Source organism: Pocillopora damicornis, chromosome 6 (genome assembly GCF_964200805.1).
Source record: "Pocillopora damicornis chromosome 6, jaPocDami1.2, whole genome shotgun sequence".
Taxonomy (NCBI): Eukaryota; Metazoa; Cnidaria; class Anthozoa; order Scleractinia; family Pocilloporidae; genus Pocillopora; species Pocillopora damicornis.
Window position 1 is genome coordinate 14,057,501 of NC_142675.1, and position 298 is coordinate 14,057,798.

The 298-nt window shown below is 27.5% G+C and overlaps 1 pseudogene; it reads left to right on the forward strand.

Annotated features, from left to right (window-relative positions):
- LOC149044095 (uncharacterized) overlaps positions 1-57 on the forward strand; it is a 1,030-nt pseudogene extending 973 nt beyond the window's left edge.
- Positions 58-298: the final 241 nt, after the last annotated feature.

Sequence of the window (298 nt, forward strand, 5' to 3'; positions counted from 1 at the left end):
TTTATGTTGCGAATCGATCAAACGAAATTATGGAAACAAATAAATGTACTGCTTGAACTGATTTCTTGTTGTAAATGCAAAAATTATCTTTATCACACACTTCTCTTTAAAAATCTGAACAATAAATGTCTGTAAAATTGCAGGAAAATTCAATACGGTGATGGAAATCGTTTCTTATGATTCAACAATCGCATGTTGAGGACAAATTACATTGCAATATTTTTATAGTATTTTCTGGTTGATTTTCTTCTATTTTCTTTGTAAAATATCAAATACAGTATAAGTTTAAGTTCGAAGA